This window comes from Ambystoma mexicanum, chromosome 9, assembly GCF_040938575.1.
Source record: "Ambystoma mexicanum isolate Mex_15411 chromosome 9, UKY_AmexF1_1, whole genome shotgun sequence".
Lineage (NCBI taxonomy): Eukaryota > Metazoa > Chordata > Amphibia > Caudata > Ambystomatidae > Ambystoma > Ambystoma mexicanum.
Window position 1 is genome coordinate 293,569,933 of NC_090931.1, and position 16,477 is coordinate 293,586,409.

At 46.5% G+C, this 16,477-nt stretch overlaps 1 protein-coding gene across 10 annotated transcripts in view; it reads right to left on the bottom strand.

The window, feature by feature from the left end:
- SYNRG (synergin gamma) overlaps window positions 1-16,477 on the bottom strand; it is a 1,253,369-nt gene that overhangs the window by 1,149,043 nt on the left and 87,849 nt on the right. The window contains exon 1 of one of the 10 annotated variants that reach the window (XM_069614673.1): window positions 1,787-1,906. The exons of the other annotated variants lie outside the window; for them this stretch is intronic. The gene's annotated coding sequence lies outside the window, so the exon portion shown is untranslated. Of the gene's footprint in view, window positions 1-1,786; window positions 1,907-16,477 lie in introns of those variants that run through there. 10 annotated transcript variants of the gene reach the window in all.

Below are 16,477 nucleotides of genomic sequence, written 5' to 3' on the forward strand. Positions count from 1 at the left end.
GAACTATCGTCAGTGAGGTGCCCCGCACGCCTCTTCCTTGCAGGACGTCAACGCTCCGTCATTGCCGAGCACCGCAAGGAACGAAGCTGCCACCTGCCCGTCATTGTTCAACCCTTTTCCTCGTGGCATCTCGACGATCCGTGGCTCCTGCCTTAAAGGGAGCCGCTCAAGAAGGATCAGTCGACGACCCAACGTCGAACTCTGCTATTCCAGGTATTTTGGGGTTGTAGAACTATTTTAGAGGGAAATAAGACTCTTGTGAACAATATATGGATTGGGCTTGTACGTTATATCTTTATTTACAGCTTGCCCAGGTTGGGGGATCTGCACACAGAATTGTGCCTATTTGGTAGGGGCCAGTATTCTGCCAATTGTTCTAACCAACTGCTTCCCTTCTATTTCTATTGTTGGTTTCCTTTATTGAGTGATCTGTGTGACATTTGACCAGAGTATAGTTGATGCACTTTAATGAGATCTGACAGAAATTGTGGTACCACTTAGAACGGTATATATTTACCATTATAGATTAACTAAGCACACAAAGTGAGTTATTGTATATAACCTTGAAATTAACTATATGAAGACTGTTTTAACTAATACAGTGTGTGCACATTTCTTTGTGGGGGCTTGGGGACTACACTGTACTTAAGAACCAGCCTGCATCACCACCTGAGAAGCTAGGCCTGGATTGCTCGACCACGTACCAATAATAGAGAATCTTAGCTGGGGTCCTCTGTGCCTCTCCTCTGCCATATAGAGAGAAGTACAGAACCCCCCCCCCTCCCCACTCCAGTCCAGTCTTCACACTGGTGGCAGCGGTGGGATGCTTATGGTTTTATGAATCAGTATATAACCGTGCCACTTACAAAATATCTGCACTTTGTTAAATAGAGGTTTAGTTGTGTACAAGGTAACTGCATTACAAGCAATGGAATCTATTGCAAATGGTAAATTGACTAGGATGAGCTCAGAGGCTCTCCAGAGTGCTTGTGAAGCCAGGGAGTTAGACTTTGTGGATAAGTCTAGGACTGAGCTGATAGCAACCCTGGTGGACTACCAGACTGATGGTGAAACTCTTGAACAGGGGGATGCAACCAATGAGGACTGCCCGTGGGGTTGTTGCCGAATCTGATTCTGGGAATGCCACCATTCCTGCTGCCTCTGTTCCAAACCCCAGCACTGCTCTTCAGGGGAAAGCCCTGAAGATTGAACTTTTAAAATTGGAGCTACAACGGGAACAGTTAGCCTTTCAATATACAAATTTGGCAACAGAAGCTGAGTTGAAGAATGAGTAGTTGGCACAGCAAGTGGTACTCAACGATAGGGACACTGAGCGCCAAAGAATCCAGCTAGAGAAAGCTAGAGTGGAGACTTCAGCTAAACCAGTTGAGAGTGGCAGGTCCCCAACCACCAAGTTTATGAAAGATTTGGTTGGTGTGTTTGTGGAGGGTTACGATATCCTACAGTGCATTGAAGCGTTTGAGATGGCTTGTGCAATTCATGATGTTGATAAGCGAGATTGGGCTAAGTGTTTGTTAAGCAGCGTGCCTCAGACTGGATATGACTATTCTGAAACTGAGTGTGGAAGAAAGGGGTCAGTATGAGTGCATGAAGTCTGCTTTGATTGCCAAATTTGGCAAGACACCTACCCAATACCTTAAGAAGTTCAGGGATTTTAAAGGAGAGAGAGAATGTGTCTTGGGTTGACAGGGTGAGTGCTGTGCACATGAACACAATGGGGTGGATAGATGGTTACAAAGTGAAAACATTTGTTGAATTGTCCTACCTGTTTTTTGAGCATTTTTCTGAAGCCTGTTCACCAGAGCTGCGTCAGTATGTTGCTGACCAGAACATTTTGGATCCCTTTAAGCTGGCTAGGTTGGCTGACAAGTGGGTCTCCCACTGGGCGTCCCCCAAGGACTCCTGTGGGAAGGACACAGACAAAGAAAAGGGGACCTCTCAGAAAGCTGAGGAGTACCAGAAGCAATCACAGTCGAGTAAACCAAAACCTTCCTCTCCTAAAACCCAAAAATCTAGTGGGGATAAGTCATCTGTGGGTGGGACGAAGAGTTGTGGTCCACCTGCTGCAAAGTAGGCTCCCAGTGGTTCCAGTACCGTACCCCGCATTCCTGGCATCTGTTGGGAATGTGGGGCTTCTGGATCACACGAAGGGTGACTCCAAGTGTAAAGGTAAGGCACTTTGAGTACAGGCTGTCAGCCTGAGCTACCCTTACCCCATGTCTGAGGTGGAGGCCACTGTCCTCCCCTCCTCTACCAGGATCACCTTCGGTGCTCCTGTAGAGATTTCCTTAGTGTCCCTTGGGGCCTGGCACCAGTACGCAGAAGTACTGGCGACTATCCCGCAGAACACCCATAGGTTTTTGAGAAGTGTCCTCCTGAATGGCCAGCCTTCTACTGGCTTGAGAGACACTGGGGCAAGCATGACAGTGGTGGACAGGACCCTGCTCAAGCCAGAGGACTATGTAGGTGCTCCTCTGAGAAACACCTGGTTAGCTGGTGGGCCTCCCAAATGATCACCTGTAGCCTTAGTCACACTCATGATTGGAGACAAGACAGCAAAGCTTCCTGTCCTGGTTCAGGACAATGTCCCTGCTAACATTCTGTTAGGAAATGATCTAGTGGAGTTGGGGTTGATCTCGGATGGCCTTCCCATTGCTGCTGCTGCATTCACTAGGTCAAAAGGTGACACAGGGTCTGGCTGGGAGTCAGGTACCCGTGCCAAAGTCGAGGCCTAAGGCAGGAAGACGGAAGAACAAGCAGGCCACCTCTGTGAAGGAGCTCCTTCCCGTCCTGCTGTTCCTACAGCACCCATTGGGATCCATGCTCTGGAGGGAGAAGAGGCAGAAGGCTCTCTTGCGGGAGAGGTTCTCAACCCAGAGGACTATCCCGACTTTCAATGCCTATTGGCTGAAGGGGGACCCTCCCGGGTGAACTTCTGTAAGCGACAGAGAGTGCCACTCTCTCGAGGGTCTGAGGAAACAGGCCCTGTCCCAGGCACAAGGAGAAGTGCCTAGGACATTCCAAATATTTTGGGAGGGTGAGCTCCTTGTTAGTGAGCCCACTAAGCCTGAACCTGGTGCCCTCAAGAGGTTGGTGGTACCCCAGGTTTACAGGCCCTTCCTGCTGCAGTTGGCGCATGAGGTGCCCTTAGCTTGTCATCTTGGTACCAAGAAGACTAAGCAGAGGCTCTCTGCCCATTTCTACTGGCCCCGGATAGGAGTAGAAGTGGAGTCCCACTGCAGAACCTGCCAAACTGGTCAGTTATCTGGCAAGACTGGAGGCAGTGTCATTGCCCCACTGCACCCATTGCCAGTAGTTGGCACACCATTTGAGAGGGTGGGCATCGACATGTTCGGTCCCCTTGACCCTCACACTTCAGGTGGACATCGGTTTATCCTGGTCTTGGTTGATCATGCCACCAGGTACCCTGAGGCTATGCCCCCTCGGACTGTTACTGCCAAGGTGGTTGCCAGGGCTCTCCTGGGCAGTTTCACCCGTGTTGGATTCCCTAAGGAGGTTGTCTCTGACAGAGGATCCAACTTCAGGTCTAGTTACATGAAAACCATGTGGAAAGAGTGCGGGGTAACCTACAAGTTCTCCACCTCTTACCATCCCCAGACCAATGGTCTGGTTGAGAGATTTAATAAAACTCTCAAGGGCATGCTAGGCGCTTTTGGAAGAGCTCCTAAGGAGGAAATGGGATCTCCTCCTGCCATGCCTTCTGTTCGCTTACAGAGAGGTACCTCAAGAGGGTGTTGGTTTCAGCCCCTTTGAGTTACTCACGTGAGGGGGCCCCTTGCCTTGATCAGCGAAGGTTGGGAGGCCACCCCTCCAGGTCCCGCCAAGCAAGTGGGGGACTATGTGCTAGGCATCAGAAGGAGGATGACACAGATGATGGGTCAGGCAACAGCAAATCTCAAGGCCAGCCAGCAATTGAACAAGTACTGGCATGGCCTTAAAACCTTGCAAGTGGATTGGACTCCTGGACAGGAAATCCTTGTGATGGAGCCTACCAAGCCTAGAGCTTTGGCAGACAAGTGGACTGGACCCTTCAGGATCATCTCCAAGATGGGCAAAGTCAATTATCTGGTTGACATGGGAGTCCCTGGGATAGCCCCTCAGGTTTTCAATGTTAACAGGCTCAAGCCTTTCCACAGGCGAGCAGAAGTCTCATGTCTCTTGCTAGCTTCAGAGCAAGAAGAGGATGAGAGTGAGCCCCTTCCTAATTTGCTGCATAGTAACCCTCAGGATGGCTCATTGGAGGGAGTACATCTCTCTCCCGATCTGATGACAGAGCAGTAGAAGGCCTGCAGGGTTTTGCTCTGGCAGTATGCCTCTGTTGTCACTGATCCCAGGCCTTTCACCTTGGTGCAGGCACAAAATTGACACTGGTGACAGTGTGCCTGTCAAAAGCAGGTGCTACCGTAGGTCAAATACCGTTAAGAACCACATCCAGGCTGAGGTCGCCAAGATGTTGGATCTGGGTGTTTTTGAACCCTCAACCAGTCCCTGGTCCAATCCAGTGGTCCTTGTCCCCAAACCAAGTTCCCAGGCAGGTACCAAGGAATGGAGGTTCTGTGTGGACTACAGAGGAGTCAATGCAGTCACCAAAATTGACACGCACCCATTGCCCAGGGCTGATGAGCTCGTGGACACCATAGGTGTTGTCAAATTTGTGAGCACCTTTGACCTTACCTCAGGCTATTGGCAAATAGCATGGTAAGCCCTGAGGAGAAAGGGCGAGCTGTTCCCGTTTGGCTGTGGCAAGTGGACTAAAGAGAATTCTATCTTGCCTATCTTGCCTGAGGCTCTCAGGTGCATGTGCCTGTACCTTTAAGGTCCTTAGTCAGCTGACCTTAAAAGGCCGACTCGTTTGGCCTTGCGGCGTAAGCCCTGAGGAGAAAGGGCGAGCTGTTCCTGTTTGGCGAGTGCGGCATGTGAAGGCTTCTGGAACAAACTACAGCTGATTGTCGACTATGATAGCGGAGCGTGTGCTCGCTGTGGGTGCCTCACCACGGGCACAAACCAAACGCATTGCAATGACAGAAGAAAGTGGTGTGGGGCGCTCACGACAGGCCCAAGTAAGTCGATATTATTATTCCTGCTTATCAGAAACTGACAATTCATCTATGCTCAAAAATCATGGCAACACACTGCCCTTAGATAAAGATATAATAACCCCTAATGATACAAATGTAGAAAACGCAAATGCTATCAATAATGGAGGTTAAGCATTGACTAATCACTATGAAATCCAGCGTGGATCTAGCGGCGCCTCTATTGACTTGCATACATAATGACCTTACCTTTGTGGTGGGGAGGGGCAGGTCGCCTGCCCTTGCAGGGGGCGCCGCGGTGGACCCGTGGCCTGTGGCTGAGGTGGGGAGCCCGTTGAGCGGTCGAGTCCCTGGGTCTCTAGGTGAGTTGGCACAGCGGGTGGCCGCCTCCATCGCTGGCGCTGTCGGCCTGGAGCATGCTGTGGGTCCTTCTTCCCCGGTTGCTGGCGGGGGTGGGTGACGCCCCACAGTGGGGGAGGCTGGCGGCGTCAATCGTGTGGTGAACGAGCGGTCTGACGCAGAGGGTCCTGCGTCTGCGTTGTGCAGCTGCTTCTGATGGAGATTCGTTGCAATGTGCAGCCGCCCACGGTCACGCTGAACTTGGTTTGATGGATAGCATGGTGGCAGCCGATGTGTGCGAAAGTGCCCCACAACAGGAAACTTGTATCTCTACCTTGACGGTGCATTAGCGCCACCTATGGTGACCTGTGCATCTGTTGATCAGGGCAAGTTAGAGATTTACGACGAGGCGTTTGACACAGTGCTGCCGTTGAATCTGCATTCCACATCCAATTGCAGTGCACCGCCTACATTGAATGTCACTTCTACAGTTGCATGCACTAGCCTCTCACAGGAGTCACCTTTGCCGGGTGAATTGTACTCCGGCAGGTGAAATTCAATGGACGTGGTAAACAATGTTTTACAAAACTTGCTCTCCATTAATAAAGCACGTACTTTAAACCACGTTCAAGAGCCAATCTTAGAAAATGAGTCCCCTGCAAAAACATCTTTAAAAAGAAATAGTACTAAACTAACAGACGCCAATGAGGATATCTGGTTGAGCGTTAATTATAAACACGCAAGACTCATCGATGATTTGCCTACTAGCAGGATCGACTGGTGAGTCTGTTCAGACTATTCAGGTGTCTCCATCAATTTTGTTAGAATCCCAGAAAAGAAACACCAACCTGAAGGCTCACCCCCAAAGTTACCACCGAACTTCAAAAAAAGCATACCAACAGCCTGGCACGGAGTCAAACTTAGATGACAGTTCATCTACAGATTCCTCGTTTGTGGACCGGCCGTTCCCAAAAATAAGGAGGTATAATACTGCTGGCTTTCGGGAGTTCACGACTTATTGAAGATGTAAGGAAAGATAAAGGATATCGAGTAGTCACATGTGAACATGTGCCTATTAATGAGTTACAAGCAGTTTTGATCTCCTAAATGGCAATCTCATTGGTACCATTTACTAAACTTTATGAGTCTCTTAATGATACCACAAAGGATTTAACGACTTTAGTAGCTTTAATGAACTCAAAATGAGTGCATCTTGAAGAGCTACACAATATTAACAACAATAGACAGGATGAGGCAACTAAAAAGTTGATGGCAGTACTCGCTTCAGCGAGTGACCAGAAACGAAATGACTATCGACAAAAAGTTATTTGCAGAAATTGCAAAAGAGGCCTTGGCCCTCTTCCGTAATAACCAGAAAGAAGCGCCACTGAGCTCTCAATCTCACCACTCAAAGGTCCCACGCTCAGCGGCTAAGGACCTATCTCAGCTATCTAACACACGGCCTCTGATGCAAACGATTCAGCTGGGTCCGGACACTGACGCTCTAAAATGCAACTCAGCTTTTCCTGTTAGTAGCAAGGGCTCTAATGCCGACAATACAGTAGAGACAGTGAGTGCGGCTCCAATAGTTTCCGTCTCAGAAAACAGTTTAGAAACCAACAATTCAAACGCTGATCCTTTGCCACCAATTAAAGGTGGTTCTGCATCTGAAAATTCTCCGATGGTAAATGCGGCTGAGATTTCATTTAATACTGCTTTTCATCAAGCAAGAAGTACAGATAATATGGCACGTCTGAACGAACAAGTCGCTGGCCCTTCCGTACTACAAACCCAGATTCCAGTCGCTAACATAGTCTGTGATGATCCTTTAGATGGGATTGCCAAAACTATCTTTAATGGCGCAACTCATACTCCTAAGGAAATTACGAAACAAAAACGACATCAGCCCCAAACAAAGAAATCTAAAAATTTTCCAGGTCGAAAAACGACAAATAAGTGGGGTACGAAAATTCTTGAGAAATATCAAAGTAATACGCATAACAGGGAAAGCTGAGATCGAGCACACAAGTCTGCATATACACGAGTACGAATACTCCAGAAGCCTCTCTTGTCTTAATACACAAAGATGTGGTGGTCCTTAGTGATGATGCTGGACACGACGCTCCTGATGATTTGTTGGACTTCTCGGTGTACGACGACATAATTGGGGAGGAAAGCGAGAGTCCTGTACTAGTGCCACCGAGAACCAACAAACCAAGCCTATGCAACCAGCCTGAAGTGTGCAGAAATGTAATACCGAAATCTCTTACAGATGAGGAAAGCGCGAGCACTGAGAGTAGCACGCCCCGCGCACTATGAATTTGCCAAATGGCACTACAGTTCCCAATAGTGGTAGAACATGCTCAATAATTCTCAAGCCGGCTGCTACTTCGCCACCTGAGCAAGCACCCAAATAGCCCTGTGTTTATCACGCTACAAGAAAAAAGAGATCTCATAATAGCAACTTCTCAAAGGAACCTTGCAGGCATATTGAAGACAACTCAAGCTTCCTTAGAGGAAGTATGAGCAGAAGTGGAGAGAGATCTTCAAAGAAACTCAATGTCATCAACACAAATTTCAATAATACAGAATTTGGAAAGTCATTTACTGAAAACAGTCTCTAAAACTCCCACAGCACATAAGGCACCTGTACTGGAAAAACACATTGATCACAACATGGTGCCCAAGATTATGCTGGAGAGAATAGACTTGTGTGATAAGTTGATTTTGAATCGCATTAATGTGATAAAATTATTACATCATATTCCTCGTCTACGAGCTTTGGGTTCATGGGACATAAAAATTGTCGAGTTCCATAACGAAAAGTGCAATGATAAGGTGGTGCTGCATTTAGCATCAAATATCATTGCTGGTACCATCTTGGATGCTTCAGATGCTTTACTCTAACTGGGCTTTGAGATATATAAAATCAAGGAAGTAGCGTCAAAGAAAACCGATGAGCCCATGACAACCATCACTCCGGTGAAAATGCCTAATGCCACTCAAACCTTCTTACCCAGGAAGCACCAGTCTATCTACTTCGTCGATCCGATGACGGGAGTAGTCAGTCCAATACTTGACTCTCAGAAACCAAATGAAACTTTTAAGTCTCGACCTGCTAAGGTCTCATTTGTTGATAACCAACAAGCTTTCACGCTTGTTCTCTGGACAAAATCAGCATTACCATAAACGGACTTAATGGTGTCGATACTTCCGGATTGGTATCCTCGAGCAGTCCCATTTTTGAAGAACAAAATGGAGACTGGAAATTGCTTGCAAGATCATTTAACACTAAACCCCGGAGTTAATGCCAGACAAAGGAACCCACGCAGGTCTGCACCTTCGCGCCATGGAACACACAAGGCTGCTCTCATTTATTCAACCCTAACTGGCTACAAGATGTTCACTTCGCTTGCCTACAAGAAACCTGGATGAGTGAAATACCAGTTACTTCAGAGTTTAGTGCGCCATTAATCCTGCCATTAAATCTGAGAAGGGGCACCCAATGGCTGGCCTTCTAACGTTGATTAAGTGATCTTCTGGCTACCGCTTATTAAAATCAACAAACCATTCAACTTACATCCAAGTCTCCGTAATCGGTAAGATTGATGCTCTACAGAAAGGTGTGGATCTTTTAAAAGTAGTAAACCTGTACTGGAACCATGACAGGGCAGGAACGTACTCCTTCATAGATCAAGTATCATCAATTATTGACAGCTTGATGGAATCCACACGAGGTGTAAGTTTGATAGTGTGCAGAGACATAAATATGGTTCACTTTAAGCTTTGCACTCCGAAAAAGCCAGATTATTAAAAAAGAGTGGTTGGAGGAACTAAATGCAAGAGACCTATTGATGTTAAATGGGTGCACACGTGGTGATATACCTCTGGCTTTAACCTGGCACCATGGTGAGCAAGCTTCCACTATTGATTACATCTACATCTCTGATACCCTTCACCCGCAAGTTAAATCTTTGAAGGTTACACAAATGAGTAATAGCAATCATGAAATGTTAAAAATTAAGCTAATGTCTGACTTTCAGCCAGGTCCAAAATGGTTAACAAAAGGTGCAGTTTGAACCCAGCCGCATCAGATTAAGGCTGGATGCAACCGATGTGGCTCATTTATCCACTCAATTTCGGCTTGAAAGTTCAGCCACTGAGTATGTATCATTGTTAACGCAATTCAAATTAAAAAAACATAGGGCTCAGACAGCTATCTTTTAAAAAGACTCACTGCTTTGATCTAGAGGTTTTGAGGAGGAAGAGATTGATGCGATCGGAGATCCGCAAGAATAAACAACTGCCCTGTCAGGCAAGATCATATAGAAATCGGGCCTCAAAACAAAAAACTTTAAGAAATTGGTTAAAGGGGCATAAATATCTGTTACAACATGATGCTGAGGCAATGATGAGATGCCTAAAAAACAAAAATAGTGGAGCGTTTTGGCGAATCATCAATGACATTGAGGCCCTGCAAAGTGCTTTGCAAGTTTGTTTAGTGACCGAGGCTCAGTGGACAACTCATTTCAAGAGCTTATACAGTAAAACCAATATTAATTGAACACCACCTGCTTTAATTGAATCACCCTGGGAACTGACATTTGCAAAAGAGGAGATTACATAGATAATCATAAAAGCAAAAAACTCTAGGGCTCCGGGACCGGATGGCCTTACAAATTTTACTATTAAACAGCATCCGAAGCTCTAGGCCGAGATATGCCTGGAACTATTTGTAAGAATACATTTACAACACCAGACTCCTACATCGTGGAAATCCCCTATAATTGTGCCCATCTTCAAAAAAGGGAACAGAGCATGCCCCAAAAACTATCGCCCAGTGGCACTGTTGGATGTTCTGGGTAAGATCTACACAACAGCACTCCAAAGAAAGTTGATTGAATGGTCAATAAAAGCGCAATGTGTAGACGAAAGACAAACTGGTTTTGTTAAAAACGTTGGATGCTCCTTAAATCTCTTAATTTTGAACTTTTTGAAGATGGAGGCCCTACGTTCAAATACAAAAGTCTACCTTGCATTTATTGACTTCTCTTACGCTTTCGATACTATCAACTGAGAAATCCTCTGGCAAAAACTGCAATCCTGGGGCTGCCCACTTGGCCTGCTAAATGCAATTAACGAGTTGCACACAGGAACTTCAATCAGAGTCCGCCTACATCAATCAGGCACCTTGTCAGCAGAGATTAAGACTCACAAGGGAGTGAAGCAAGGATGCCCCCTAGCTGCGGCAATCTTCAACCTCTTCATATCGGACATTGGTGTGGCCATAAACTCTGCGATCATTTCCACCCAAATTACATACGTCGCACGTTAGTTGGCCGCTATACGCGGATGATTTAATCATATAGGACGTAACACCAATCGGGCTTCAAAGAAAGCTTGAAGCAGTGCAAAAATATGTGACCCTGAATCAACTAGAAATCAATACGTCAAAATGTGAAATCCTGCTGTTTGAAAATTTAAGAACTGCCCGAATCAGACGAAATAAAAAAAAATGCCTGGAAATTGGGAGTAGAAACCCTGCGCATATCTAGCGTGAAATATTTAGGCATGCAGATAAGCGCAAGTATTTGTGATGGCCCATGGGTCGTTGAAACCAAGCGGAAATGTTTGCAATTGGCCTTTCAAGCACTTCTTTTGCAAAAAAGATTTGGGAAGTTCTCCAGAACACCAGTATGGAACTTTTATCAACAAAAAGTGTCTCCAGTTTTATCTTATGGAGCAGAAAATGCATTGGGATGTTCTCATATGCTCTGGTCTACGTTGGAGAACACGTTTTGGTCAAAGATGTTTGGCTTACCAAAGGGCATGCGAACGGCTTGTATAAGATATGAGCTAGCCTTAATATCCTTACATGCCAGAATTAACTGGAATTTGTAGGCCCTGTATCGCAAAACAAGAGCACGGGAGAAAATCCCACAATTCCAAATCCTGCATGGGGCATCCTCGGCCAGTCATAACATCATTTCAATGAATGGGACAGAGCCCTCCAATACGCAAAGAATGTCTCCAGAAACGCAATGTTCAGGCAGCTGCAGCTCTACATAGTGCACAGGGCATACTTAACGGCAAAAAGAATGTCGAACATGGGGGACAGACAAATATGGAGCTGACCACGCTGCCAGGAAGAACAGGCAGATATGGTGCACATATTTTGGACATGCCCGGGAGTGACAGCCTTCTGGAATACGATACAGGAAAGAACGTTGAAGGCAGGAATCCATATGCGAGCCTGGTCGCCAGCGTCCTACATACTGGGACTGTTCCCGAGGGGCGATAAGCAGAGGGTCCACGTGGCAAAGATGAAAGACTGGATGACAATACTGGCGAAACGCCGCATCGCAATGGCATGGAAAGCAAGCGCAGGACCCTCGATAGAAGGCTGGTGGGCGGACCTACAAAAATGGGCAGTAGCAGAAACAACGGTCTGGACCAGGGCCTCGCAAAGGGGAGAAAATAACAGTGGGGCCAGAATACTAGCGTCGAACACTCTGGTACAGGACCCATTTGGAAACGACGATGAAAACAGCACAAATGAGAACCGGGAGGAGAGAAGAACTGTCCCATCCGCACCCGTGTGCAGCACACAGACGGGAACGAGGACACCATGATGGAGGAGGAGGGAGCCTAGCCGTGACCTGAACGGATAATGCACAATATGAACTCAAACCCGAAAGTGCCAGAGCAAATGTTTTGAGTTGTTGTTCGTTTTGTTGTTAAATGAAAATAAAGAAACATTGTTTTAAAAAAAAAAACATTGTTTCAATGTGGGTCATGCGCTACGAAAGGTTGATGGCAGAGTTTGACATCAATCTTGAAACCTTACATGATTACATGATAATCCGAACGCAGCAAAAATAAAAATTTGGCATGCTGACTGGGAGGTGACATGTGCCGAGAGATCTGCCAATAAATAGCCTGATGGTTAACTCACCCATGAAAGCAAGGGGCTTTAACGTGCCACTAAAATACAGTTTCCGGACCCCAATGCAAGGAGACTTTTTTTTGCCGTTTCCATTAAATGCCTTCAAAACCAAAGAACGGCTCTGCACATTGACATGCAATGCAGCCATAGACACATCTTGTCGATTTTACGCATGTGAAGTGGCGTCCCTTAAACATCTGGTGCTGTTCTGTAGAAAACTGAAAAACGTCAGATCGATTCATTTGGGTCCTTGGAGTGAACAACACCCATCCTTGTGTGCCGACCATTGGTGGCAAAGAATGTTCAATGGCACTGATATGAAACTAGTAATTCCATTGACATCCCTGTTAGCAGTGATTGAAACCATGTTAAAACCAGTGACAGTTTAGTCCTAAGGAATTATAAACAAAGGGATCAGGCCTGAGTATGGGCGAGCAAAATCTCGGAGGACTCAATGGGTTATGATGAGATGAGATTAAAGCTCTCTAATATTTTAAAGGGATGAGCTCAGAGCATGGGCTAGTAGGAACATGGGAAATGTAAAGTTAAAGGTTTGTATTGAAACCAATAAAATTAATAAAAATAAAAAAATTGGCAAATAGCTCTGACGGACCATGGCAAGGAAAAGACGGCATTCTCAACACCAGAGGGTCTCTCAGTTTAGGGTCATGCCTTTTGGGTTGAAGAATGCCCCTGTCACCTTCCAGAGATTGGTCAATCATGCGCGCAGTGGGTTGGAGGCCTTTTATGTGGGCTACTTAGACGACATTGCCATCTGCAGTTCCACCTGGGAAGAACATTTGACACATCTAGATAAGGTGTTGCAGGCCTTGAAAAAGGGCTAACCTCCCTATCAAGGCCACCAAGTGCCAGATAGCTCAGGGGAAGTCACATATCTTGGTCATGAGGTAGGAGGGGGTCAAATTCAACCTCTCCCCAGTAAAGTTCAGGATGTACATGAAAGGGAGACTCCCACTACTCAAACCCAGGTGAGAGCCTTTTGGGCCTCACTGGGTATTATTGCAATTTCATGGCGGACTATGGAACCATAGCTGCCCCTCTGACAGCTCTGACTTCACCCAAACAGCCTAGGAAGGTTAATTAGACTGAAGACTGTCAGATGGCCTTTGATGGCTTGAAAGAAAGTCTGTGTAGGGCACCCGTGTTGTGTGCGCCTGATTACAGCAAGCCCTTTATCGTTCAAACTGACGCCTTAGACACCGGAATTGGAGCGGTCTTGTCCCAGTTAGATGACAAAGGAAGGGAACATCCTATCATATTCATCAGTAGACAACTCAAGGGTAGAGAACTTAGGTGGGCTACTGTTGAAAAGGAATGTTTTAGCATAGTTTGGAGCCTTAGGCGTTTTAGGCCCTACCTTACAGGGTCTACCTTCAAGGTCCAAACAGATCATAAGCCCCAAGTGGCTTATGCAGATGAAGGGCGTGAACACAAAACTGCTCAGGTGGTCCATTAGCCTGCAAGGGCTAGACTTCACCATAGAGCATAGACCAAGGAAGAGTCACGATAATGCAGATGGCCTTCCCAGAGGGTATGTTGACCGTCTCGATGAGGGTGTCTATCTCGTGGGAGATTAGGCACCCTAACCTCAGTTTGGGGTGGGGGGGGGGGACTGATGCTGGAAATGCATCGGAGGGACAGGGCCTCCGTATCCTTGTCCTTTACTGCTTTTTATCGTGTGTTCTGTCATGTCTTCCACACAGGAGTTAATGTGGGACTACTGGCAGTGCAGCCGTCTTTAACCCATGGGATACCCTTATGGCATCTACAAAGAGACAGGGTCAGCAAAACACTATCAACAGTCCTTCAGGCTCAAGATTACTCACAAAAATGTATACATTTTATTCAATAATCATAAAAACATGATAAAAAAATGAACACATTAAAAAACACAAAGTGCTGATAACAAAGCAGCAAGGTGTTAGTGACACAAAAAACATAAGACCAAAAATGGTCATAATTTTCTGAATACCAATCAATGGATCAATTTAGGATACCCCTGTTCAGATTCAATACAACAAGTTGAGGTAAACTCGATTCTTTTCAGATCGACATGTTTCAGTTCCTTTACGTTAGTGTAGAACATTCTTCAGGAGGATTTCAAATACGTCACTTGTGATTGTGTTAGGGAGAATTCTCTGTTTAGGCTGAATCTCCTAACCGAGTGAGTCCCCCAGCAGCTTTGCTGGATTTCTGGAGTTTGTTTTTTTCTCCTGCCAAGAGTGAGACTCTTTTTCTCCCACTCTCGGACATGATTTATGGTGTGCCTTTGAATGTTAATGTGTTTCATGGGCTATGGGGTCTTTTACTCCATAGAGTCATATAGTCTCATATGTTTTTTTCTATGTGTGTTACTCAGCACCCTCAGTGCAGTAACACCGGGGTGTCATAGTGACCCTCCACCATAGACTCCATACCCTGGGACTGACTACTGTCTCCCAGGGCATGTAAAGTCACCATTGGCTTTACTAGTCCCAAATTACTAACAGAACCAGCACAAACCATCATATTGTAGACGTACTGGTAGGGGCAATTCGATTGCCCCTGGGTCCGTTATTCGAGGGGGCACTGTCCCATCCCCCCTCGTCGGATTTTGGCTGGTGGCAGTGGATACTACTTTTTATATTCAACCGCGAATATATCGCTATGGGATTTTCCCATTGTTCGAGGCTAATCCTTTTTAACATAGCCTCTAACATACCGCCGGTTTATTTAATATTAATTCACCGGTTGGTATTTTCTGCCAGAACTCGGTTTTAAAATGGCGTTTGTGTTCACCTCTGTAACTCCAAACCAAAGATCGAGCCCTTTGTTCCACTGTTTGGCAGGCTTCTCCACAGAAGCCTCCGAAAGTGGTGCCACTCTGTCTGGGTACCACAGGGAATGTGGGAGGGGGTTTAGGCACCCTGGACTGAGTTACCTTGGTAACTCAAGTCGCACTCTTGTGTGATGGGCCCAAGTGGTGAGCCGGCCGGCTCACCACTTAGCATGTTTGATTGACAGCTAGGCTGAGTGAATGGGGGTGTGCTGCATAAAAGCAGGGCTTTTGGGACTGGAACTTCAGAAGTCGCCACAGGACCTGAAAATCCGACGAGGGAGAAGCTGAGCCAATCTGCTACGACGACACCACCGGTGGAGCCCTGCTGAACCAACTCACCACTTCCCAACGACAGGAGATCTCCCGGCTGGAGAGTCTTCTTCCCTTGACTGGTGGGCACAACCAGTTTACGTTCTTTTCACGCATCCCAGGACGTCTTGTGGTCGAATTGCCCGTGCCAAGCACCCCGGCAACCGGATAGCCACTTACCACTGGACCGCGAATAAAAGGACCGCTCCTTTTAATTGAGAACTCCGAGGATGGTTTCTTCCCTGGCAGTGCAACGGACTCCTGCTTTCCTCCCCGACGAGATCCTCTCTTCCTCCGGACGAAGCACCGACTTGCACCTGCTGCCAGGAACAACTGCCCCCGCTGGAGCGTTCTCACCATTTTAAGGTACCGTGTTCGCCAGGCCTCCCTTTCTAAAGATTGCTACAAGGTAACAATCCCTTAACCTTCTGGACTGGGCTGGCCGCCTTGACCATCTAACTGGTGCCTTTCTTTTTGGTCCAACTCTTTCTGAACTTCTTGCAAGACTTTTGGGCACTTTTAACCGTGTGACCTTGAACACATTTCGGCCGGAGCCTTTTAAAGTGGGTCCGGCCTTGTTAACTTTGACTTTACGGTTTTAACCTGCCTTCTTCTCATACTGTGTTCTTCTGAAAGTGTTGGGATCTGTTTCTATCTTTGCTCTGCCTTTCTCTCCCTTTTTAACCGATTTATTAGAGTGCCATCTTCGTTAAGCGCTCACCGCTGTCTGAAAATAAGTGTTGCTTTACTTAAGACTTGTCTAATAATCGTTGAAGGGAGTGTATATCTTTTAGTGACCGTGTTTTTGAACAGCTTCATATTAGTGCCAGTGTGTTTAACTAGATGTGTTCTTAAATAAATAATTATATCTCTTTTACACCAAGCTCTGGCCAGTGTTTGCTTGTTCTACTGTGTTCTTTTGACCTATTGTGAATACTCTGTATACTGCCTAACTCTTCTTGAGAG